Source organism: Spermophilus citellus (assembly GCF_964194105.1).
Source record: "Spermophilus citellus genome assembly, chromosome: 11".
Taxonomy (NCBI): Eukaryota; Metazoa; Chordata; class Mammalia; order Rodentia; family Sciuridae; genus Spermophilus; species Spermophilus citellus.
In genome coordinates this window covers 53,642,116-53,666,690 of record NC_138192.1, presented here as the reverse complement: position 1 = coordinate 53,666,690, position 24,575 = coordinate 53,642,116, and the positions used below count along the sequence as shown (strand labels likewise).

Sequence of the window (24,575 nt, the reverse complement as noted above, 5' to 3'; positions counted from 1 at the left end):
ATTTAAGAACTACATTGAGGATATTTTGTACTTTTTCTGGAATTAGCTGTCATGGGATATTTTCCTGATGTCCTATGACAAGCTACTACATGTATTATCAAGCCCCAAAGAAGACTCTGGAAGGTACTATCTTCTGAACTGACACCTTAAAAACCAACCAGAGGGGTTGGGGTTGGGGTTCAGTGGTAACAGTGCTTGCCTAGCATGTGTGAGGCACTAGGCTCGATTCTCAGTAACACATATAAATAAACAAAATAAAAGGTCCATTGACAACTAAAAAAATATTTTAAAAAACCCAACAAAACCAGATGTTAATCACATAGAGTATTCTATCTGATTGAAGGATTTAAAAAAACAACAACTGTTATGTTTCTGGAGAAGACATGTTTCTTGAGTAACATATTACTCAAGAGACCAGGGAAAGTCCATGGTAATATAGCTGTATAATTTACAATTAAGTATAGTCCCTTCTGACATTAGAAAAATGAAATTTTATATAATGTTATAAAGAAGAGTTATAGCTTCTAATAAGACAATGTTAGCAAAAAAGGAAACGGAAGCTTTTCCTATAGGTTAAGCTTTCTGCTTATAATATTCGAGAGATAGGCAACACGTTATTTTGGTTACAAGTTATTTAGTATGATTAAATTCTTATAGGAATCACTTAAAAATAGTAAATTAGGTTATATTAATATTAACTAATGCTGATGTTTGATATAATATTATAAGTATGTTATAGTCTAAGTAACTGATTTCCTCCGGACATACCATGGCAGATATAAAATATGGGTTAAGTAAAGTTTCATTTAGAGTCATTGTATACACTGAAATATTAACAAATAAAATGATATAATGTCTGGAATTTGCTTTAAAATAATACTGGAAGTATAAATAAAACAATATTATTTATGAGTTTTAATTATTGATGCCAAGTTGAGGTAAAAGAGCTTCATTATTACCTTATATGAAAAAAAATGGGAAAAACCCCATCAAAATAAAATATAAAAATGAAAATATTGAAAAGCATAATTGTAACACATGATTTACTGATTTAATATTTTTATATAATTCCTGATTCATATCAATAAAAAACCTCAAAGACCCTAATAAGAACTGGGCATGAAGCAAGATTTAGATATTCACAAAAGGACTCAAAGTTCAAATAAAAATAGAAAAAGATTTTACTAGCAATCACATAAATGAATATTTAAATGCCAAAAGCTTTTATGAGATTTATTTTTAAAACAAAATCAGCTAATACTAAATGTTGACAAACTGTTGAGAAAGTGGTACTCTCAAACTCTCTCATGCTATTGTCAGGAATGTAAATTGTTACAGCCTTTCAATTCATTTACTCTTTGGTGCACCAATCCAATTATTTGAATATATCATAAGATAACATTTTCAAGAATTCAGTGGGGTGTTGATAGATATTTGTTTGTATGTGTAGGCCTTTGTTTAATTTTAAATGCAAATTTATACAATGACATTTAAAAGAATATTTTCCCTTTAAAAAATAGAGTTTATTTTTCAGGGTAGTTTTAGGTTCATGATAAAAACTGAGTGCAAAGTACAAAAATTTTTCATATACTACTTCCCCCAAACTGTCTCTCCCATTTCCAACATCCTGAAAACATATGTTATTTTAAGAAAGGATTCTATAGTCAAATGAGTTTGATTGTGGTCTACTACTATACACAGGTATACATATATCTAAGATGGTGAATAATAATATTCCATTTTATTATATGACATGGAACGCTTTCATCAGAGAGCATGCTAGGAACTAAGTTTCTGCAACACTTGTTTTTAGAAATTGTCTTTTGAAAACCATCAGACATGCTGAGTACAAATATGTCTGTACAGAATGTTCACTGAACTTATGTTTACCACTGGGAAAACTTGGAAACATTCCAAATATTTAATAATAGGAAAGTGGTTACCTGATTTACGTTATATCTTTAAACTGAAATATTATACAGTTATTAAAAATGCATGGCATTTATTGACATGAAAAATGCTACAATAAATTTTAAGTGAAAAAAGCAGGGTATCCAAAGAGCATTTATATCCTATGGTTTCCAGTCATAATTATTATAATTATATAGATTCATGTTATACAGAATACAAATATCAATATATTGAGAAAAGTATACCAGAAAATATGAACAGTAGTATACCAAGGTGGTAGGATTACTATATTTTCCTGTATTATCTTTTGTTTATGTTGCACATGTATTAATTTTGAAAAAAATACTTATTAGAGACAACATGTTTAAACAGAGACATGTGGCATTTTTCAACACTAGGTACCAGAAACTTTTCATGTTTATTAAAAAGTTAAGTCCATAGATAAGAAAACTATAATTGTATGAAGAACCAATGAAGAGAAAACAAGATTCCTACCTTCTGGAGAGAAAGTGATGAAAACATAACAAGTGCTATGAGATCCAGTAGTGTAATAGAGGCAGTGATCTCCAGAGGCTCTATGCCTTTATGAGTCTCAGTGAAGGAGTCCCTCCTCTTCTTTCTGTAATAGAAACAATACAGGTACACACATTTATTTGAAGACTTTAAAATGGGTAAAATATCAAAGAAAGAATAATAACTGATGCAGTGGTGTATGTCTGTAATCTGATATAGGCAGAAAGATCACAAGTTTGAGGCCAGCCTTGGCAACTTTGTGAGATCCTGTCTCAAAGTAAAAAATAAAAAGAGCTGGGGATGTAGCTCATTGGTAGGGCATTCCTGGGTTCAATCTTCATTACAACAACAACAACAACAAAAAGGAATAATAGCTAAATACAGTATAAAATATGTATGAAACATTTTATATGGATTTCATTATCTATAATATGATCTAACTTAATCCTCAGACAATCCAATAATATTCCAACATTTTTAGACAGGAACATTACCTTAGAGAGGATGGTTGACATACTAAGTTTAAGTCTGGATCTACCTAATTCTAAGCCTTAAAATGTAACTTAAAGGAAAATAAGAAAAAAAAATGTATTAAGATGGAGAAAGCAATGAAGTACTAGTAAGAACAATCACTAATTTAAGCTTTCTGATACATGTATGCAAACAAACACAATGAGTTATGCACTTGCATGGCTTATAGTGTCGTCATAGTTGAGTACCTACCACAGTATGGCAAAATAGTACCAGGTAAGGGAGGCCAGGGGGAGATGCAGGAAGCAACTATGTAGGAAGAAGAAGCTGAGTGAAAATCATTCTCAAGTACAGATTGTATCTGTACTGCCTATCTGCTTCCAAGAGGGGTCTCACAGCTAAAGAGTGGGACACATTACCGTTTACTTGCTATATGATTTTGGGAAAATTACTTATCTTCTCTGGGCCTCAGTTTCCTAACTGTAAATGGTGGGGTTGGTATTGTTATAACACTTAACATTCATGAAGCACTTACAGTACTAGGCACAATACTAAATGGGGTGTGTGTGTGTGTGTGTGTGTGTGTGTGTGTGTTTTAAATAAATGCCTGGATGGGGTTAATAATGTTAATAGTCCCTTCACAGAGCATATTACTGTCAGTAACATTTCACTTCTATTAACATCTTGAGTAAGACTGACCTCAGTCCTATAATGTAGACATTACTATTCCCTGGCTCTTAGCTTCAAAAATCAGAAACCTGATTTTATTTATCTGCTCTTCGAATTGTTAAAAAAATTCACAAGAAGTTAATCAATTTAAAAAGGACCACTACTTACTGATAAAATCTACCTTAATACCAAATCACATACAAAATGCCTGATTAGTATAAAATTAAAGCAAGTAGAGTTGAAAACTCAATTTACACCTTGCATTGAATCATAATATTCTACTTTTCTACTGCATTAAGAGTTTCTTTTTACCTTGATATAATACTTGGAGAAGGTGCAGTATCATTAATGTAGTATTCCTGCCAACAATGTTTAACCTGAATTTAATAACAAAAATTCAGAAAATTCTAAATTAAGGGACATGTTGCTAATGATTGGATTGGTTTCATTAAAAATGTATACAGGGATTCCAACATGGCGGCGGGCGCAGAGAGATCAAGTCTCTGACCTCTTCAGCTGTGCAGGCATAGGGAGTCGTAAACAACCTAAATCTGTTTGCTCAGGATCACTAGGCAATGCTGAGCTGACGTGGATCTGGGGCGATCAGTCTGGGCCTCTCAGAACACACACTGAGCCCGGATCGGCTGAATTCAAGCTCCCGTTCACCTGCTTCCCGCAGACAAACAGCTGTGACTCAGCACTAATCTATCTGGCTGAAACAACTGGTCAGCCCTTCTGATCCTACGGAGGTAAATGCCTACCGAGCCTTCATAGGTAGTGGCCACAGGTTTGAAACGGGGCTTGGGAGAGACAGTAAGGACCCACCCGTTGCATTGGTCGCCCGGCAAAGGGAAAGGAACTGTCGCCATCTGCAAGAGATACCACCATAGCAGAGAACTGATGTCATCAGACTGCGGCGGCGGAGGAGATAACTTCATTGAAACCTGCGGCTAAAGGTGTGTAATTCCCTAGCCTTCCCCCTCCACACATCGGGGAAACCTTAAGGGCCCCTCCCAGCTCTCCCGTAAGGGCCCCTCCCAGCTGTCCCGTGAGCGCGATAGCCAGCCCGAGGGAATCAGACGTGGTGCGGAACTACCACTCCCACCAGTGCTGACAGCTGAGGTCTCTTGCACCAGCTACTGGGGGTGTGGCTACCGGAGGGCAAGTAAAATTCGCTGAGGATTCTCAGCCCCAAGCTCTACAAACTTAGGGTCTGAGGGAATGGCAAACTGGAAGAGTGTGCCCAGTCATTCATGAAAACAGGGCTCCCAGGAGCAGCAGACCTGGCGTGTAGCCAGTATTGTGGTGAGCGGCACCGTGAGAGGGGCCTGGCTAGAGGAAAAGTGGGAAGTGACTAGACACAAGAGGAGGCCCTAGGCACTCAGGATTGGAGACTCGCCCAGTCTGGGAGGAGCTGCTGCACAGTGATTGGTTCCCGCGTATTGACAGGAGAAACTTGGCCTGGTGGGCACAGCGCCACCTACTGGAAGAGAAGTTAATCAAACTCTAAGACTGCATTTATTAGTTTTTTTTTTCTTTTCTCTTTTTTTTGATTTGGGTTTTTCTTTCAAATTCATTTTTCTTTCTTGTTGTTTTTTTAAATTTTTTTTTAGAATTTTTTTAAAATTTTTTTCTTCTAATTTTAATTTTAATTTTTTTATTATTATTATTATTTTTTTTAAATTTTTTTTCTTTTTTTCTTTGCTATTTTTTCTTCTTTTGTCTTTTCATTTCTTTTCAATTATCTTATCCCCCCTTCCTTGAATTCTACCTGCTTACTCTCATTCTCTTTAGTGACTTCTTCCCTTCCCTTCTAATACCATTCCTCCCAAGCATCCAATAAATGTATCATAAGTCAAACAGAACAAGAAGTAACATGAGCAGCTTCAAAAAGCAAGGAAGAAAAGGAGTACAAACAATGCAGGACAGCCTAAATATTCAGGAGGACCTAGAGTCATCAGAAAAATGGTCACATAAAGAACTCAAGGAACACCTTAGACAGATGGAATGGAACCTTAAAGACGATACAAGACAGCAAATTCAAGCAGCGAAAGAACACATTGAGAATGAATTACATAAACAGATAAAAGAAGAAGTTAAGCATCTTTATCAGGAGATAGAGATTATAAAAAATAATCAAACAATAATTCTAGAAATGAAGGAAACGATAAACCAAATTAAAAACTCAACTGAGAGTATCACTAACAGAGTGGAGCAAGTAGAAGCCAGAACGTCAGATAATGAAGACAAAATATATCATCTTGAAAAGGGTCTAGCCAACTCAGAAAGGCTGGTAAAAAAATCACGAGAAAAACATCCAAGAGTTATGGGATAACATAAAAAAACCAAACTTACGAGTCATCGGGATAGAAGAAGGTACAGAGATTCAAACCAAGGGAATGAGTAACCTGCTGAATGAAATAATTACAGAAAACTTTCCAGAAATAAAAAAGGAAACAGATATACAAATTGAAGATGCATACAGGACACCGAGCACACAAAATCACAGTAGACCAACGCCAAGACACACTGTTATGAAGATATCCAATATACAGAACAAAGAGAAAATATTAAAAGCTACAAGAGAAAGGAGACAGATTACATTCAGGGGTAAACCAATAAGGTTAACAACGGATTTTTCATTACAGACACTGAAAGCAAGAAGGTCATGGAACAATGTATTTCAAACACTGAAAGACAATGGATGCCAACCAAGAATTCTGTATCCAGCAAAATTAAGCTTCAGGTATGACAACGAAATAAAAATCTTTCATGATAAACAAAAGTTAAAAGAATTTGCAGCCAGAAAACCAGCATTGCAAAGCATTTTGAGCAAAACACTACACGAGGAAGAAATGAAAAACAATAACCAAAACCATCAGTAGGAAGTGCCTCGGTAAAGATAGAGGGCGAGGGGAAAGATAATCATGGAGAAACAAACTAAATTTTTTAAAAAAACGATAAATAATCAAACATGGATGGAAGTACAAACCATATATCAATAGTAACTCTGAATGTTAATGGCTTATACTCTCCAATAAAGCGACATAGGCTGGTATCATGGATTAAAAAAACAAATCCAACAATATGCTGACTACAGGAGACACATCTGATTGGAAAAGACATACACAGGCTGAAGGTGAAAGGATGGGAAAAAATATACCATGCACACGGTCCTTGTAAGCAAGCAGGGGTGGCCATCCTCATATCGAATAAAATCGACTTCAAGACTAAGTTAATCAAAAGGGATAAAGAAGGACATTATATACTGTTAAAAGGAACCATTCACCAACAAGACATAACAATTATCAATATTTATGCACCAAATAATGGTGCTGTGACATTCATAAAACAAATTCTCCTCAAGTTCAAGAATCAAATAGACCACAACACAATAATTATGGGTGACTTCAACACACCTCTCTCACCATTGGACAGATCCTCCAAACAAAAGTTGAATAAAGAAACTATAGAACTCAATATCACAATCAATAACCTAGACTTAACTGACATATATAGAATATATCAACCATCATCAAATGGATATACTTTTTTTCTCAGCAGCACATGGATCCTTCTCAAAAATAGACCATATATTATGCCATAGGGCAACCCTCAGTAAATATAAAGGGGTGGAGATAATACCTTGCATTTTATCTGATCATAATGGAATGAAACTGGAAATCAATGATAAAAGAAGGAAGGAAAAATCCTACATCACATGGAAAATGAACAATATGTTACTGAATGATCAATGGGTTACAGAAGACATAAAGGAGGAAATCAAAAAATTCTTAGAGATAAATGAAAATACAGACACAACATATCGGAATCTATGGTACACAAGGAAAGCAGTTTTAAGATGAAAATTCATCGCCTGGTGGTCATTCCTCAAAAAAAGAAAAAAACAACAAATAAATGAGCTCACACTTCATCTCAAAGCCCTAGAAAAGGAAGAGCAAAACAACAGCAAATGTAGCTGAAGGCAAGAAATAATTAAAATCAGAGCGGAAATCAAGGAAATTGAAACAAAAGAAACTATTGAAAAAATTAACAAAACTAAAAGTTGGTTCTTCGAAAAAATAAATAAGATCGACAGACCTTTAGCCATGCTAACGAAGAGAAGAAGAGAGAGAACTCAAATTACTAACATACGGGATGAAAAAGGCAATATCACAACAGATGCTACAGAAATAGAGAAGACAATTAGAAATTATTTTGAAAACCTATATTCCAATAAAATAGAAGATAGTGAAGACATCGATAAATTTCTTAAGTCATATGATTTGCCCAGACTGAGTCAGGAGGATACACACAATTTGAACAGACCAATATCAATGGATGAAATTGAAGAAGCCATCAAAAGACTACCAACCAAGAAAAGCCCAGGACCGGATGGGTATACAGCGGAGTTTTACAAAACCTTTAAAGAAGAATTAATACCAATACTTTTCAAGTTATTTCAGGAAATAGAAAAAGAGGGAGCCCTTCCAAATTCATTCTATGAGGCCAACATCACCCTGGTTCCGAAACCAGACAAAGACACCTCAAAGAAAGAAAACTACAGACCAATATCTCTAATGAACCTAGATGCAAAAATCCTCAATAAAATTCTGGCGAATCGAATACAAAAACACATCAAAAAAATTGTGCACCATGATCAAGTAGGATTCATCCCTGGGATGCAAGGATGGTTCAATATACGGAAATCAATAAATGTTATTCACCACATCAATAGACTTAAAGATAAGAACCATATGATCATCTCGATAGATGCAGAGAAAGCATTCGACAAAGTACAGCATACCTTATGTTCAAAACATTAGAAAAACTAGGGATAACAGGAACTTACCTTGACATTGTAAAAGCTATCTATGCTAAGCCTCAGGCTAGCATCATTCTGAATGGACAAAAGTTAAAGGCATTCCCTCTAAAATCTGGAACAAGACAGGGATGCCCTCTATCACCGCTTCTATTCAATATAGTTCTCGAAACACTGGCCAGAGCAATTAGACAGATGAAAGAAATTAAAGGCATAAAAATAGGAAAAGAAGAACTTAAATTATCTCTATTTGCAGATGACATGATTCTATACCTAGAAGACCCAAAAGGGTCTACAAAGAAACTACTAGAACTAATAAATGAATTCAGCAAAGTGGCAGGATATAAAATCAACACGCATAAATCAAAGGCATTTCTGTATATCAGCGACAAAACTTCTGAAACGGAAATGAGGAAAAACACTCCATTCACAATATCCTCAAAAAAAAAATACTTGGGAATCAACCTAACAAAAGAGGTGAAAGATTTATACAATGAAAACTACAGAACCCTAAAGAGAGAAGTAGAAGAAGATCTTAGAAGATGGAAAAATATACCCTGTTCATGAATAGGCAGAGCTAAAATCATCAAAATGACGATATTACCAAAAGTTCTCTATAGGTTTAATGCAATGCCAATCAAAATCCGAATGGCATTTCTTGTAGAAATAGATAAAGCAATCATGAAATTCATATGGAAAAATAAAAGACCCAGAATAGCAAAAGCAATTCTAAACAGGAAGTGTGAATCAGGCGGTATAGCGATACCAGATTTCAAACTATATTACAGAGCAATAGTGACAAAAACAGCATGGTACTGGTACCAAAACAGGCGGGTGGACCAATGGTATAGAATAGAGGACACAGAGACTAATCCACAAAGTTACAACTATCTTATATTTGATAAAGGGGCTAAAAGCATGCAATGCAGGAAGGATAGCATCTTCATCAAATGGTGTTGGGAAAACTGGAAATCCATATGCAACAAAATGAAACTGAATCCCTTTCTCTCGCCATGCACAAAAGTTAACTCAAAATGGATCAAGGAGCTTGATATCAAATCAGAGACTCTGCGTCTGATAGAAGAAAAAGTTGGCTCCGATCTACATATTGTGGGGTCGGGCTCCAAATTCCTTAATAGGACACCCATAGCCCAAGAGTTAATAACAAGAATCAACAAATGGGACTTACTTAAACTAAAAAGTTTTTTCTCAGCAAGAGAAACAATAAGAGAGGTAAATAGGGAGCCTACATCCTGGGAACAAATTTTTACTCCTCACACTTCAGATAGAGCCCTAATATCCAGAGTATACAAAGAACTCAAAAAATTAGACAATAAGATAACAAATAACCCAATCAACAAATGGGCCAAGGACCTGAACAGACACTTCTCAGAGGAGGACATACAATCAATCAACAAGTACATGAAAAAATGCTCACCATCTCTAGCAGTCAGAGAAATGCAAATCAAAACCACCCTAAGATACCATTATTTGCATTCTTGATAACTGCCATTCTGACTGGTGTGAAATGAAATCTCAATGTGGTTTTGATTTACATTTCCCTAGTTGCTAGAGAGGTTGAAAATTTTTTCACATATTTTTTGGCCATTTGTATTTCTTTTGAGAAATGTCTGTTTAGTTCTTTTGCCTATTTATTAGTTATTTTATTTGATTTTTTGGTGTTAAGTTTTTTGAGTTCCTTATATATTCTGGATATTAATGCTCTCTCTGAGGAGAGGGTGCCAAAGAAAGTTGTTCAATAGAATGATGTTGGTTCCTAGACAAAACAGAAGTTTAGGGAATTCATAGTTATTAAACTCCAATCATGTGTTATCTAGGCATCCCTTTCCCTACTATCTTAAATACAAGCTGACAGCCATGTCCACTATACAGTTGAGGAAAACTTCTAACAATAAGGCTACACACAAGAAATAGAATTATTGAAGGATATACAATTTCAAAAACATTGTCTCCAAAGATATAAAAGAACTGTATGTATTCATCCAAGTAACAGAAGAAGATTGGTTAAAAAATAATAATAATAAAATAAAAAAGACTGGATCTCCCAGCACGTAGAAACTAAGAAATCGAACATAAGGAGGAAAGGACAAGAAACTGAGAAGATTAAACTAGGAGGACCAATATCCAAACAACAGAAACAGAGAATAGATAAAAGGAAGAGGAAAATAATATTCAAAGAAATAATTCATGAAAAATTTCCTGAGCTAAAGAACACAAGTTTCTTTTTAAAAAGGGCTCTTTGAGTACCCAGCCAAATGAATGAAAATAAATATCCACCAAAGCATATCCTAATAAAATTTCAAAACTCAAGGACAAATAGAAAATCCTAAAAGCTTTAGAAAGGAAAAATACATAAAACAGAAATTAGAGTATCTTTCAACTTTTCAACAGTGGAAGACAATGGAAGGAGATCATAAAAATACTAAAAGTAAATTCATTCCAAACTAGAATTTTATACTTAGCCATAACATCAATCAAATGTCAGTAGAGAATAAAGATATATTCAGCAGGCAAGGTCAAAGCTATAGAAAATGCTCCATCAAAATGAGAGAGTAAATCAAGAAGAAAAAGACATTAAGTACAGCAGATCCAAATCAAAGCAGGAACAAAAAGAAATCCCAAGTTGATAGTGAAGGACATAGACAACCAAGCAAATGAAAAATAAAATAATAATTAATTTTAGAGAAAGTAGAAAATTAGATACATGATATGGACCTGCCAAGAAATGGGTTTAGTTATGATACTCTGTGTAACTAAACATTAACATACTGCAATCAGGATATAATTACTGTCCCATTCAATGTTCTCAGGAGAATGGTTCCAATGTTCCAATGTTCATGCACACAGCAAACTCACAAAATATTACATACAAATATTGTATGTAACCTCCCTTATAATTTAAAAAATCTTGACTTATAGTTCCAAAACCATGTAAATGCTACATTAATAGTTATTATACGTTTAGAAAATAATGATCAACAACATACTGAGAAGGTATTGCATTAGTGGTGAGGAGTTAGAAGATTAAAAAAAAAGAGATCTAAATCTATAGCTTTAATATTAGAAAATTAATAAAGTATCTGTAAAAAATAAAATCAAGAAATAGAAATATTATGGTTTTTTTTGTGGAAACTGTTTTGTTTTTGCTTTTAGATATACATCACAGTAGTGTATATTTTGACATATTATACATACATGGGGTGCAACCCTTTACAGTTTTGACTCCATTCTTGTGGTTGAACATAATGTGGAGTTACTTTGGTCGAGTATTCATATGAGCCTAGGAAAAGTTGTGTCCAATTCATTCTACCATCTTCTCTATTTCCATCCCACTTCACTTCCCTTCATTCCCATTTGTCTAATCCAATAAACTTCTATACTTCCCCAACCTACCCTCCCTTGTAATGGGTCAGAATCCACATATCAGAGAGAACATGTGACCTTTGGTTTTTTTTGAAACTGGCTTATTTCACTCAGCGTATCATCATCCAATTCTATCCATTTATTGGCAAAGGCCATTATTTCATTCTTCTTTATAGCGGAGTAATATTCCATCATGTATATAAACCACATTTTCTTTATCTATTCATCTGTTGAAGGGCACCTAGGTTGATTCTATATAGCATGGCTATTGTGAGTTGACCTGCTATAAACATTGATGTGGCTGTGTCACTGTAGTATGCTGATTTTAAGTTCTTTGGGTATAAACTGAGGACTGGGATAGCTGGGTTGAATGGTGGTTCCATTCCAAGTTTTCTGAGGAATCTCTTTACTGCTTTCCAGAGTGGTTGCACCAGATTGCAGTCCCTTCAGCAATGTATGAGTGTACCTTTTCACCCACATCCTTGCCAACATTTATTGCTACTTGTATTCTTGATAATTGCCATTTGAACTGGAGTGAGATGGAATCTCAGTACATACCTACATAAATACAGTTATCTCATACTAGACAAAGGTGCCAAAAACATACATTGTAGAAATGATAGCCTCTTCAACAAATGGTGCTTGAGAAAACTGGAAATCCATATGTAGTAAATTGAAATCAAACCCTTATATCTCACCCTACCCACAAACTCAACTCAAAGTGGATCAAGGACCTAGCATTAGACCAGAGACGCTGGTCTTACTAGAAGAAAAAGTAGGCCCAACTCTCCATCATATCGGCTACGGAACAGACTTCCTCAAGATTCCTAAAGCTCAATAAGTAAAATTAAGAATCAATAAATGGGATGGCATCAAACTAAAAAGCTTCTCATAGCAAAGAAAACAATTAAGAATATGAACAGAGATCCTACAGAATGGGAGAAAATCTTTACCACCTGCACCTCAGATAGAGCACTAATCTTTAGGATATACAAAGAACTGAAAAAACTTAACACCAAAAAACCAAATATTAAACACCAAAATACAAATAACCCAATCAACAAATGGGCAAAGAAACTGAACAGGCATTTCACAGAAGAAATATGAACGGTCAAGAAATATATGAAAAAATGTTCAACATCTCTTGCAATTAGAGAAGTGCAAATTAAAACTACACTGAGGTTCCATGTCATCATGCCATTTTAAAATATTAGTTTCCATAAATGCCAAAAAATGGCTAAAAAGAATTAAAAATAAAACAAAAATAAAAAGTAACTTTAAACATAATGTTTATGGAAATTGAGTAGGCATTTATAAATTCGCATGAATTGCTTCAATAGACAACTTTATAGAGTAAGTTCTTAGAAAACAGGTATTGTAGAAGACAAAACATTTGCTATGGAAGTCAGTCAGAACCCGGAAGGTATCTAAGCATCATTACTTTAAGCATTAATGATAAACAAAAATAGGCACAATAGGAAGGAGAACATGGGTTCCAGACTTCTTGGACAAAGTTTTTTTTTTTTTTTTGGTTTGTTTTTTTGCTTAAGCTTCCTTATTTGTAAAAATCATCACTTCACACGGACCCTGTGAGTGTTAAATGACATATGAACAGTGTTTAGAAAAATGCCTGAGGCATAGAAAGTGGTTAACAAAGGTTATCTATTTTTATTTATTATTCCAAAATTCCTAGCTTCGGATTATAAGGATCATTTATACTTAGGGTTGTAACAATTCAGTCTACTATACCTCTTCCCATCTCCATAACACAGATCTTGAGACATTCTATTTTCCAAAATATCTTGTTCGACCCATCACTCCATAGAGGGTAGACTCAAATATCACTTAAAAACACTGATGCCTGATTCTATTTCAAATCACAGATAAGAAATAAATGTAATACCTGGAACCACTTCTCTTTTCTTATCTTTAAGATGGGGTAAAGCAATGGCTACCTATACTTTTCATGAATGCCCCCTTGAAAGTCTTCCTTACTATCTTTTAAGATATCATGGATAATTTTTCTTTAATATTTATGATGCCATGACAGCCTGGACCAAAAAAAAGAAAAAAGAAAAAAAGAAAAAAAGTTTTGTCCTGTGCCCCTTTGTAAGACTTTTTCTTTTTTTTTCCTGTACCAGTAATTGAATTCATGGATGCTTAACCACTGAGCCACTTCCTCAGTCCTTTTTATTTTGAGACAGTCTCACTAATTGCCTAGGGCCTTGATAAATTGCTGAGGCTGGCTTTGAGCTTTCGATCCTCCTGCCTCAGCCTCCCAAGCTGCTGAAATCATAGGCATGCCCCACCACATCCTGCCTTTGTGAGACCTTTTAATCCAGCTCCCAGGGTAAATTCTCAGGCTATGGAAACCTCTTTACTTAAATCCTTGCTCTGCTAACTGTTTACTTTTTGTTGGCATAATTTTGCTTGCAATAACATAGAGACTCTATGACCTCTTCAGAAAATTTAAGATGTATCCAAACTAGCTTCTCTAAGACCTCTCCTTTCTCATTGCTTAGGACCATTCTTCCCTCCTACCACTTTCAGTCTTCTTTTTAGCTCCTTTTGTAGGTCCCCTTTCAAGCTATTATCCCTTTAAGTTCCACCTCTTTGTTTACCCATTATCCCTTTCTCTTCCCATTCTAGCTCCTCAGCTCTCTAAGTCACTTGAACTTTGGCCCCTACCTCCATCAGTAGTGATCAAGGGATTCAGTGTCTGCCAACTGAGGCTAAAAAAGAGTAAGGCTAGCTAGGAATAGCTACATGGCCTTTGGAGGCTTTTAAACAACTGCTAGATGCCTCCTGTTTCCCTTCTAAAACACAGTCAGTCCACAGACTCCACAAGATTTCCCATCAGGGTGAAGAAAGTTTTAAAGTCTTTTATACAAATATTGGTAAGAAGCTTTAGCCTTCATTGAGTAGAGAAGTTCAACTTGCCCATTTTTGATAGAAACACAATTCAGATAAATACAGAGAGAAGGTAAGAGCTGTTTTCTATAAATTTTACAATTTTATATTATTGTCTCATGGTTAGAGCTTTAAAAATGAAAACCATAAGATTTTTATTTTCATTTGCCTATATATGTATGTATATCTATGCTGTATGTATTTCCACTTGTAGATGGTATTACCAAATTTATATAATTCCTAAAAAGAGTTCTATTTTAATCAACTCACATAAAAATAAGCACTATATAAATAAATTGTTTAAACTCACCAAAATATAGAAACCAATTTAAATGCTCTTCAAATTCATGTGGGTTTACTACTTCTTGATAAATAAGATTAATTTAATATTGTTGGATTAATTTTAAAAACCAGGTATAACTTCAGAATTGTCAGCACTAGATATAATATCTACATATAATTTTATTCTACCAATATTTATTAGTCAAATACATTCATTTATCTCTACTACATGTTTAAGATTACACAATTATAAATTCAACCTAAGAATAAAGTGTATGATAAAAATGAACTGCTTGACATTTATCAAGCATATGGCAATACTTTTTTAAAAAGGGGGAGGAAGGGAATACTGTTTGCTTATTTTTTAAAAGCTGTTTGCTGCTGTGATTGTTTGATACTTGCCTGATTTATAAAAAAAAAAAAAACAAGATGACGTCTAGCTTTATTTAATGTATCATGAAAATTTTCTGAGCAATTCAAAGACAGTTGCTAAAAATAAATGAATTCAACAGACATAAGTCAGATAAAAGTTTATGAATGAACTTTTCAACAATAATCATGTTTCATAATAATCTATCTAAAACAGTTTTCGAAAATAGTTTTGGAACCTTGAAGCCTTAGAATTAGATATGAATTTCTAAGTAAGATAATTTCTGAAACATTAGAAACTAAATGTAAGTTCAAGTTTATATACTTTAGGTATCTTGTTTTCATATGGCATAGAGAGGCAAAACATATTTGATTCTGTTAAGAAACATGTTTTTTTTTTTTTTGCCATCTGAAAAACTGTACTATGAGGAAGCATATGCCTCTACAAAATGTGAGATGGTATATTCATAAAATTTGCTAGTCTGCTCCTACAGAATGCTGGTATTGTAATATACAATTGAATTTTCTACTTCCAAATTTTCTCTATAAAAGAAAAGTTACTTTATCCATTCATCTGCTGATGGACACTGAGGCTAGTTCCATAGTTAACTGGTATAAACTGAGCTTCTATAAATATGGGTATGCGGGGCTGGGGTTGTGGCTCAGTGGTAGTGTGCTTGCCTGGCATGCATGAGGCACTGGGTTCGATTCTCAGCACCACATAAAAATAAAGACAATAAAGTCCATCAACAACTAAAAAAATAATAAATAAATAAATATGGGTATGCATGTACCACTATATTATGATGACTTTAAATTTGAGGATAAATACTGAGGAGTGGTATAACTATCTCATATAGTTGTTCCCTGTCTAGTCTTTTGAGGAACCTCCATACTGACTTCCATAGTTGCTAGGAGCCACAAGCAAATAATATGATGCATGGCACCTTTGGTTGTAAAGTGAAGCCAGCTAGCCACTGAGACATATGATTATGTCAAGATTTACATTCATATGGAAATTGGACTCCTGCTGTTCACCTTGGCCTGCTACGGGACTCATGTTATGGGACTCCTGGAGAGTTCCCATTGGTTGGTGAAGGATAGTAGGAGGGAATTCCGGGGGAGGTGGGGGGGGCGCCCCGGTTCCGGCGCCGGCCAGTTCCGGTAGACGGCCAGTTCCGGTAGACGCCCGCGTGGGAGGACCGGGTTTGGCTTGCCGGCGCCTACGGAGTATTGGCGTCTTTTTCAAAAATAAAGTTTTGTTCCTGCTTGAATGGCTCGTGATTCTGTGCCCAGCCAAGACTGCGGCACATAGTGGTTGTACTAATTTACATTCCCAACAACAGCATAAAAGTGTTTCTTTTTCTATACAAATTCTCCGGCATTTATTATTATTTTTATTCTTTTTTTTTTTTTTTTTAGAAAGAGAGAGAAAGAGAATTTTAATATTTATTTATTTTTTTTAGTTTTCGGCGGACACAACATCTTTTGTTTGCATGTGGTGCTGAGGATCCAACCCGGGCAGCACCCATGCCAGGCGAGCACGCTACCGCTTGAGCCACATCCCCAGCCCTTATTTTTATTCTTGATAACTGCCATTCTGACTGGTGTGAGATGAAATCTTAGTGTAGTTCTGATGTGCATTTTCCTAACGGCTAATGATGATGAAGATTTTTTCATATATTTGTTGACTATTTGTACTTCGTCTTTTGATCAGTGTCTATTTCATTTGTTTTCCCATTTATTAATTGGGTCATTTGATGTTTTTGGTGTAAAGTTTTTTTGAGTTATTCATATATTCTGGATATTAATCCCCTGTCAGAGTACTAGATAGAAAAGTTTTTCTCCCATTCTGTAGGTTCTCTCTTCACACTCCTAATTGTTTCCTTTGCTGTGCAGAAGCTTTATAATTTGATGCTATCCCATTTATCAACTTCTGGCATTATTTCCTGAACTTTAGGGATCCTACTGTGAAAGTCATTGCCTGTGCCTATATGCTGTACTGCTAACCCTATGTTTGCTTCTAGGAGTTGCAGTTTCTGGTCCAATTCTTAGGTCTTTAATCCATTTTGAGTCAATATTTTGTGCAGGCTAAGAGACAAAGGTCTAGTTTCATTCTTCTACATATGGATAATCAGTCTTCCCAGCACCATTTGTTAAAAAGGCTGTCTTTTATTAAGTTTTTGGCAACTTTGTCAAGGATCAGATGACTATATCCATGTTGGTTTGTCTTTGTGTGTTCTGTTCTGTATCACTGATCTAAGTATTTTTAGGTCAGTACCATAAAGTTTTTACTACTATATTGTGATAGTATAATTTGAAGGCAGGTATTGTATTGCCTCCAGCATTGGTCTTTTATTTTTCCAAATGGATTTTAGGTTTTGTTTTTTTTTAAGTTCTGTGAAGAATGTCATTGATAGTTTGATGGGGATTGCACTGAATCTGTATATTGATTTTATATATGGCCATTGTGACAATGTTAATGTATCCACTCATGAACATTTGAGGTCTCTCCATTTTCTATAATCTTCTTCATTTTCTTTCTTCAATGTTCTATAGTTTTCATTATAGAAGTCTTTTACCTTCTTCCTTAAATTTATTCTACTCCTAGGGTTTTATTTATTTTTTATTTTTTGGCTATTGGGAATGGAATTGTTGTGGTGATTTCTTTCTCAGCAGATTTGTTGTTGGTATAGAGGAAGGCTATTGATTTTTGTATGTTGATTTTGTAACCTCTATTTTGCCAATTTTTTGTCTTTCCTCTAGTAATCTTTTGATGGAGTTAAGAGAAGAAATAGGAAAAGAAAGATGGGGGCAAAGGGATGTCATAGAAATCAAAGGGAGACCAGTAAAGGAAAGGGAGTAGGGGGTGGGATGTGGGGAAGAAAAAGAAGAAAAGTTACTGATGGATTAAAACTATCACAATATACACATGTAGTTAAAAACTACAAAAATAATAAAAAGCAATCAGTAATTTATATTCAAAGTATTCAAGGAAAGTAATATGTGTTTTTAATGAGGAAGAGTTTAATGATACAGAGATTGTCTTTTTGGTAAGGGGGAAAAAAGGAGTGATTTTGTGTGAAAGTAAAATGTCTGGTTATTCCAGAATGAGACAGAAAACAATAGGGCCAAAATTCAAATGGGTGTAAAACTGTTGCAAAAAGTTTATAGAAAATAAATTTTAGGTATACTCAAGAAACTAAAATTGGATGGATGTATTTATAATTTTGTAAAGGGCTCGATAATGTATGGATAGAAACCCTAGAATGGTTTACTCTGTATTAAAAGGAAAAGCTTTTTTGGCTTTATCATGTTTTTGATTATAGATACACTTCAACTTATGAAGTGTATGGGGTTATATTAAGATAAACCCATTGTAAGTTGAAAATATCAAGTTAAAATGCATTTAATATAGCTAACCTACTAAATGTTATAGTTTAGCCTACCTTACATGTGTTTAGAACACTTAATGAGCCTACAGTTGTGCAAATCAACTACCAAATCCTTTTTTACAATAAAGTGCTAAATATCTCATCTAATCTACTGAATATATTCCCAAAGTGAAAAACAGAATCATCATTTGAGTATGCTTTCACACAACTACAAAAGTGGGAGATCATCTGTATTTAAAAAACTGAAGCCTTTTCAAAATGGAAAGATGTAAGTTGCTGTGGGTGTAGCTCACTGGTAGAGTGCTTTCTAACATGCTTAAGGCCCTGAGTTTGATCTACAGCATCATATGCATGCGCGCGCATACACACACACACAACTTAAAAGGTCTTGGGCTGGGGATGTGGCTCAAGCGGTAACATGCTTGACTGGCATGCGCAGGGCGCTGGGTTCGGTCCTCTGCACCACATAAAATAAAATAAAGATGTTGTGTCCATCGAAAACTGAAAAATAAATATTAAAAAATTATTTCTCTCTCCCTCTCTCTCTCCTTAAAAAAAAAGTCTCGGGTTTCTTTATAAATTCATCCATTCATTTAATAGAAAGTCTAAACAAATTTATTTTGAAATATTCAATTAATTGCCATGTCAGCCACAATAGTTTTATTGTGCTACAGAATATAAAAAGTTTTCCCTCCTACTTGAATGCACCCCTGTACCCACTAACTATCCTCTTTTCATCTTCCCCTCCAGTATAGCCTTTCCATGTTCTGGTAACCATGATTTTATTTGCTACTTCAATTAGTAAACTTTTCAGCTTCCACATAAGAGTGAGAATATGAAGTATTTTACTTTCTGTGCCTGACTTTTGTCACTTAACCTAAGCTTCCAGTTCTACCTGTGTTGCTGCAAATAACAGAATGTCATTGTTTTTATGGCTGAGTAATATTCCATTGTAGTGGAATTGCAGGATCACATGATTCAATTTCAATTTTTTTTTCTTTAACCAAAGTGTGTAAAAGGGTTTCCTTTTCTGTGCATCCTTGCCCGCACTGTGATCTTTTGTCCTTTTGACAATGGCCATTCTAACTGGAGTGAGGTGATATCTCCTTTTGGTTTTGATTTCCCTGATGGTTAGTTATGTTGAACATTTTCTAAAAAATTTGTCATGCTGGCCATTTGTATATCTTCTTTTGAGAAATATCTATTCAAGTCATTTGTTCATTTTAAGATAATATTATTTGTTTGTTTGCTATTTTAATATGTACTGGATATAAATTCCTTTTCAGATGAACGGCTTAAAAGTTTTTGTCCCATAGGCTGTCTCTTTTCTCTTTTGTTTGTTTCTTTTGTCATGTAGAAGCTGTGTAGTTTGATGTAATTCCATTTGTAAGTTTTGTCATTTTTTTGCCTGTGCATTTGAATTCTTATTTATTAAAAAAAAGCCCTGTCTAGTTTAATATCTTGAAGCATTTAGCCTTTTTCTTCTGGTATTTTCATAACTTCTGGTTTTACATGTAAGGTTTTGATCTGTTTTGAGTTGATTTTTTTATATAGTGAAAGATGGGGCTCTAGTTTCTTTCTTCTGCATATGAATATCCAGTTTTCTTAACATCACTTATCTATTTATTTGTTTTCCTACCTTTTTTAAACTGGTGCATTACAGTTGTACATACTGATGGGATTTGTTGTCACATATTTATACACGCACAAAATACACAATATGATGATATAATTTGTCCAATATCACTCCTCAGCACTTCTTTCCCCTACCAGCCTCCCACTCATTCATCCCTTTCCTCGACCAATCTCCCTTTGATTTTTCTATTTCTTTTCCCTTTGGCTTCCACATATGAGAGGAAACATATGACCTTTAACACATGACTTATTTCCCTTAACATGATGGTTTCTAGTTCCATCCATTTTCCTGTAAATGACATAATTTCATTTTTCTTTATGGTTGAATAAAATTTTACTGTCTATATATACCACATTTTCTTTATCCATTCATACATTAACAGATACTGAGGTTAGTTCCATAGTTTGACTAAGGTGAATTGTGCTGCTATACACATATATATGCATGCCTGTATCACTGTAATATGATGACTTTAATTCTTCAGGATAAATACTGAGAAGTGAGTCATATGATGGTTCCATTCCTAGTCTTTTGAGGATCTCCATACTGACTTCCATTGTGGTGGTACGAATTACAATCCCACTAACAATGTAAAGTGTTTTTTTCCACATCCTTTCCAGCATTTATTATTATTTTTATTCTTGATGACTGCCATTCTGACTAGTGTGAGATGAAATCTCAGCGTAGTTCTGATCTGCATTTCCCTAATGATTAATGACGATGCACATTTTTTTCATATATTTGTTGGCCATTTACTCTCCTCCTTTGAGAAGTATCTATTTAATTTATTTGCTCATTTATTAGTTGGGTTATTTGATTTTGGGGGGCATAGTTTTTTATGTATTCTGGGTATAATCCTCTGGCACAAGAGTAGCTAGCAAAGATTTTCTCTCATTCTGTAGGTTTTTTCTTCACGTTCCCAGTTGTTTCCTTTGCAGTACAACTTACCACCATTTATTAAAGACACTTCCTTTCTTCAATGTTAACTTCTTGTGTCTTTGTTGAAAATCAGTTGGATGTATATATGTAGATTGATATCTGGGTCTTTATTCTGTCTCATTTGTCTATGTGTCTGTTTTATACCAGTATTATTCTGCTTTGGTTGCTACAGCTCCAAAGTGAGTTTTGAGGTCAGCTATTGTAATACCACCAGCACTATTTTTGTTCAGGATTGCTTTGGCTATTCAGGGTCTTCTATAGTTCCACACACATTTTAAAAATTTTTTTCTGTTATGTGGAGAATGTCATTGGTATTTTGATAGAAATTGCATTTAATCTGTAGATTGCTTGGGGGTAGTATGGGCATTTTAACAATATTACTTCTTCCTATCCATGAACATAGAACATTTTTTTTTTTTGTGTGTGTGTGTGTCCATTTGTGTCCTCTTCAATTTCATTCATCAGTATTTTGTTATTTTCATTATTGGGTTCATTTACTTCCTTGGTAAATTTATTCCTAGGTATTTTATTTTTTTGTGGTCACTGTGAATGAAATTGCTTTACTAATTTCACTCTCAGATATATGTGTATCTCTATGTATATATGTGTGTGTATGTGTGTGAGTAAATGTGTCTGAGTAACGTGTGCACATATATGTATCCTTCCATATTTGTCTTTAAAAAGTTTGTTACTCTAGTCTTTAATTAAATGAATAATTAAAGTATTGTGATGCCATTTAATCAAATGTTTAACTTTTAACTTTTTTTTTTGCCAGACTTCCAAAAATAAAATCTTAAATATTCTTACCTTGTAAAATGTGAAATGTGACACTAATTAGGTTTATTTACTATGTTAAATTACAGAGGAAGTATATGATTTAACTTTACATTTGTATGTGCATATATTATTAAGGTTAGTGTTCCAGAAATTGTATGAAGTTCAAAACTAAAAATCTGTTAATACCTTACCTGTTGTTATTGTTGGTTGTTTTCTTTTCTTTTTTGGTATGTCACAGAAATACTAAAATTTTCTTGACAAATGAATTCACATCAGATTTTCAGAAGCTAATCCACAAACTGCTAACCTAAGATCAAACAGAACTAGAATTAAGTATATGGGACTGAATTAATTGATTTTTATGGAGTTTTTATTTGAAATATTGCTTTTTTATTGTTTTGTTTTGTTTTTCAGATTTAAGGAAACCTTTTTCTTTTTACCTTTAAATTGTCTATAATTTGCAGCAAGTTGATAGATTATAACTTTGTAAGCAAAATTAATTTTTCCTCCAATATATGTATACTATTATTGAGTTTAGAACATCATTGCGTGAATGCAATAAGAATCTGTTCTTCTTATAGTAGGACAGAAGTAGAAACACTGATTATATTACAAAGGCTTGAATCTGAATGGCACATTTGAGAATTATGTGCACAGAATCAGATGTAACCAGATTTAGTAATTTAAGGCATGTGGTTGGCTTTGTGAAGCCAATGCTTATCAGCTTTCTTGGAATACCTGGCTTACAGCTTTCCTATTCTTACAACTGAGTATAGATGATCACTTCTGGGCAAGCCCAGAGAATTTAGAAAACTTTGAGGACCTTGAGATTAGGGGAATTCACTCAATTCTGTAATAACACTCAATTCTGTGATAACAAGTGGCAAGTGGCTAACGGTACAAGTGGCAAAATCTTGGCCAAGCCAACAGTTGGTTTCCTACTCTCAAAAGGCTTTTCAAAGCTTAATATAAGATTCCTTATGAAAATTTCCATCAAAGCAAATTTTAAAATGGCCATGTGGTCAATTACTATTTTTCCTACACTTCTGTAAATAACCAGGCCCAATTTAATGAAAGCAGACTTATTTTGTAAACAAGAATAAAAAGTGAGGTGACCATCAAAAGAAATTTTGTTTCAGTGGGAAACTATACTGCACCTATTGGTATGAGTATTACCTTGTTCACTGTCTGAGGTTTTTGTCATTTATCTGCAAACTGGAATGAATCTTGAATTATTCTAGTTGCTTCCAATATATAGCCACAACTTCCCAAACTACCATTTCTAATTTTTCTTCCATCCTTCTGACCTGACATAACTGAGAACTAAAGCTACCATTTTCCCAAAGTCCTGTAAGTTAAAGCTGGACAATTTTATGTAAACTTCAAAGAAATAATCATAACAGAGGTTGAATCTATCTATCTATCTCCAGAAATGGAGTCTGCAGTCTCTGTGTTTTCATATCTCTAGTTTTGCTTCAGTATTCATGGTGGGTGTGTTTGACTGGCAAAGTCTGATTGTGAGCTCATGCCCAGTGTGTAAAGAGAGGCCGAGTAGTTGGCATTTTGAGCCTCCAGGCCAGGAATTTTCTCTGACTCAGAAGGCAGAGTACTCTCTAAACACAGAAAGAGGGCTCTGATACGAATTAGCCAAGAGTTACAAAACATATTTATCAGATTACGAATAAAAACAGAGTTGAGAATTTTTTCAGAAAAGATAATATTTTAGTTGTTTTTTTTTTCTTTTTCTTTTATTTGCTATGGTTAAGCAAGATTCTGTCAGGCAAAGTGAAAGCAAGTGATAGGGAGGATACTGTAGGAAGACAAAACAACATAGCTAAAACTCTTAAGTAGTCTTAGAATTAATTGAAGAGCTTTTAAAAAATCTTCAAATATAAAGGTATTGATTTAGTAGTGTGGACTGCATCTCTGGCACCTCATGTTATTATTAGGATATTCTGTCAATTGCTTGGTTAAATCTATGAAAGCAAAAGCATGGATATGTGGAATGAATGTTATGTTTGGAGAAAGTAGCAAATTGTTGGCCCAGGATAAATGGAGCATAGGGAGAAGACTGTGGAGGAAACAAGAAAGAAAACTGTACAAATATAAAAGGTTACAAATGAATTCCTGAAGAGTTTGAAGTTTATTTTACAGGCTCCCAGACATTTTTGAAAATGGAAATGATGTACTGTAGAAGCTTATAAACCCTGCATGTGGGTAAAGTATGATTAACAACAAAATGACAGGATATTAGTTATTAAACAAAACAGAAAAATAATCCAAGGAAATGGAATAAAACAGAACTTTTAATATATTTTGTATATAAAATATATTAGGCTTAATCAAGCAAGAGAGCTGAACGTCTGTTTCTCCATTTTTCTTGGTTAAATCAGGATGGAGGATTAGTAGTTAACAGAGATTGGGAGGGGAGAAGTAAGGGTTGCAGTACTACAGTAGAACTCTTAGGGCCCTGCATAATTTTTCACTTAAGTTCATT

At 34.3% G+C, this 24,575-nt stretch overlaps 1 protein-coding gene across 4 annotated transcripts in view; it reads right to left on the bottom strand.

The window, feature by feature from the left end:
* The window catches only part of MBD5 (methyl-CpG binding domain protein 5), a 193,124-nt gene that overhangs the window by 149,631 nt on the left and 18,918 nt on the right, over nucleotides 1–24,575 (bottom strand). For all 4 annotated transcript variants that reach the window (XM_081261072.1, XM_081261073.1, XM_081261074.1 and 1 more), the window contains exon 2: nucleotides 2,407–2,530. The gene's annotated coding sequence lies outside the window, so the exon portion shown is untranslated. The remainder of the gene's footprint in view (nucleotides 1–2,406; nucleotides 2,531–24,575) is intronic.